At 37.9% G+C, this 3,251-nt stretch overlaps 1 pseudogene; it reads left to right on the forward strand.

Moving 5' to 3' along the window:
- Positions 1 to 918: 918 nt before the first annotated feature.
- On the forward strand, positions 919 to 1,955 carry LOC144640025 (melatonin receptor type 1B-B-like; annotated as a pseudogene).
- Positions 1,956 to 3,251: the final 1,296 nt, after the last annotated feature.

Below are 3,251 nucleotides of genomic sequence, written 5' to 3' on the forward strand. Positions count from 1 at the left end.
CTAATCAGAGCGCGCGGTTAACTTAAGTTGTGCTATAATACTAATTCGCTCATGGTGACCAGTGACACAAGCATTGCATTTTGTGTATGCAAAAAAAAAATAACAAAGTGAAGAGCGCTGACTGGTTATTTCGCTCCGGAAAAATAGTTTTTTATAAGGACATTTAAAGAATTTGAAGATCTACTTTATTTTTTTCCATACGACGACCTGTATTTTTCTCTCTGCGCGCCATAAAATGCCATAATCTTTGTCCCCAGGGGTCGTTGTAATAGCTTTGTATGCTGTGGGGAATGCAAAAAAGTTGAGATATTCAAGAGTTTTTCGGAAAAATCCTCCTTGTGTAAAGTAACGGATAAATGCAAATAAGACGCGGAAATGATACATTATTTGGTATTCGTCTCCAATGCGAAGAAAAAAAATAACAAGATCAAATCTTGCTATCGTACGACCGGCTAAGGAAGCAATAGTAGGTAGTGAAATAGTCGTGTTTATGTTGACTTTTTAACATTTTTTTATTAAAAAAAAATGTGTTCATGTTGATGCAATGCATCATTCCTTTTAATTTGAATTGCTGGCTTCAATATTGACATTCTCTTTTCACTTAAAATTTAAAAGGAACTGAAAATGTTCAGCTGTTTAAATAAAAATGTGCAATTTCATTTGGTTCTTGAATTGACCCTGGAAGCTACCAAAGCTACCTGTTTACCAGAAAAGGAGTTTCAATAAGTTACGGCTATCTTATTGGCTGAGATGATTTTAACGACAAATTTAAAAAGCGAGCCTGTCGCCGCGCGATGATATGTATATTGTTGCACTTAAATTATACAATTATACCATGTTTCGTTACAATTCCATCTAACTTAGAGAGGCAGTCAGAAGTGAAAACTCGGCGTTTACAAGAGTGAAAGAAAAAAAAAAATGGATTCTACAGAAGAACAACTGGCAGAGATGTCGAAAGAGTTAAAGTCAAGAAACACAGCGAAAGTTGTTTTGGAGACAGGGTTTTATGCGTTTATTTTGGTGTTGTTGTTTGTTGGAAACTTTATAACTCTTTTTGTTATCACATTCAATCGTCGCATGCGAACAATCCCGAACATGCTTGTTGCCTCGCTTGCCATTACAGACTTTTTGCTGGGAGCAATGTTTGCGTGTCCTATTTCCCTTACGATATTAGCAACATCCCAATGGCCTTTCAACGAAACAACTTGTCAATACCAAGGATATGTAGCTATAACTCTGGCTCTCGCATCGACGCAAACTCTTGCCTTGATGGCAGTGAACCGATATTTTCGAATCGTTAGTCCAGCCAAGTATCGACGCAACTTCACTAAGAAGAAAACTACAATCATGATTTTTATTTCATGGTTTTATTGCATGTGGGCGCCATTACCTTACATCCTTAGCGGGCAAAAGATGGTGTTTCACCCATCCAAGTTTTTATGCTATTTTCAAATCGACAGCGGTCCATTCACAGCGGTTTTGGTAACCGTTTATATCGGGTTACCAGACTGTGTGATCTTTTCTGCTACCTTAGAATTTTCCAAACTGTTCGTAGCCACAACACTAATTTTCAGACCAATGGCGTTGCAAGCAACACAGTAAACGTGGAAGAGATTAAGATAGCGCGCACTTTGTTTGTGATTGTGGTGTTTTTCAATCTTTGTTGGACGCCCGTTTTGTTGATAGATATCGTGGACACGATTCGTGGGACTTGGATGTTCCCTCGGGAGGCTTACATGGCATGGAGCTTTTTGGCCACTTTAAACAGTGCATTGAATCCTGTCATATACGGTATACTTAACAAGAACTTTCAAAAGGAGTATCTAAAGGTCCTTCGTTGTGGTTTTTGTCGATCGCAAACTTCTGTAGAACCGTCGGAGGAAAAGGGAGCAAGTTTTGTAGTTGCACCTGTTTGGGCGAAGATAATTATTTTACACTCAGCTGAGCCATTTTAAGGTTTACGGAGCAGTTCAAAATGATTAAAAAATGAGAAGAAAAAAACTATCTGGCGTAACAATCTGTAAGGGGCAATTACATTCCAAGAAACGCTTTGTACAGCTTTTTGTCTTTTTAGCCTAGAATTCGCTAGGCGTCATCTTTTAATTTGAGTCTTGATGTGGAAACCAGCTAATTAGAAGAAGTTGTATAACACTGAGGCACTTTCAGATTATCTAACGATGTATTTGTCTTGTTGCTTAGGAAATGTGTGACTAAACTGCTTGTGATTACAAAATTAATAATACCATCGTGTAAATATTTTCATTTTTTTAATTGTTAGCCGAAAAGGGTAAAGGCCGGTTAACACGTTACGATTTGTCGACCCGATTTGTTCCAAGCAAATTTACACGCTGCGATTCGTCGGCCGGCTTTTTGTTTGCCTATTCAAATTGAAAGGATGAAAATGGGTCCGATATTTAAAATTTGTGAAACTAACAGATTTTTAAGAAATCGGGCCTTTTTTTAAATGCACACTCATTTTCTTATCAAATCTGGGCGAAATCGGGCCGACAAATCGTAACGTGTAAACCGTGTTGTTTATAGGGTTAACTTAAGTTCCGCTTGTCGTTGGAATTATATTAAATACAATTTTTGTGTTTCAACATGAAGACACTAAGATCGATGATCAAACAAATGCAATCTTTGGAATTTTGAATTTTGCTTCACATTAACTTTTTTTCACTCGCAGTTCGGTTAATTCGCATGCAATCATTTCACCTGTCCCGAAGTCCCAACATAGAGTCTCCATCTAAGGCTCATAATGAGTATAACTGCGTGGTAAAATATGACCTTGGAAGTTTGAGTGGCTTGCTTTAGTTCCGAAAAAAAAAAACAAGATGAAAATGTTACTTATGTTATCATCGACTAGTAATACCAATCTGCTGTGACGCTTGCGAAACTTTCGCTTACATTTTTACAGCTCAGTTACAGAACATATCGGTTTCCGTCGAAAGTTAGTTTTGTACTCACGTTTGCCATCTGCTAGCCATTTTCTTTTCTTTGGTCAACGCATGGACGCGCGTGTTAGGCCTAAAATGTCCAAAACTTTGCAGTGAAACCACTCGCCTAACGGCTCGTATTTCCACTTGTGTTTTGAACATTTTCTGACGTCATTTCTATGGTCTATAAGAGTGTAGACCATGGAAATATGTGGTCAATTTGTTAAGTGGCTACGGTAGTCAAGTCATAACATTTCCAACAAGCAGCAATACTCGAAATGATCGCATAAACCCCTTTATCCAAAATCACTTGCC

The sequence above is a fragment of the Oculina patagonica genome, unplaced genomic scaffold, assembly GCF_052425735.1.
Source record: "Oculina patagonica isolate OP01 unplaced genomic scaffold, crgOcupat unplaced1663, whole genome shotgun sequence".
Taxonomy (NCBI): domain Eukaryota; kingdom Metazoa; phylum Cnidaria; class Anthozoa; order Scleractinia; family Oculinidae; genus Oculina; species Oculina patagonica.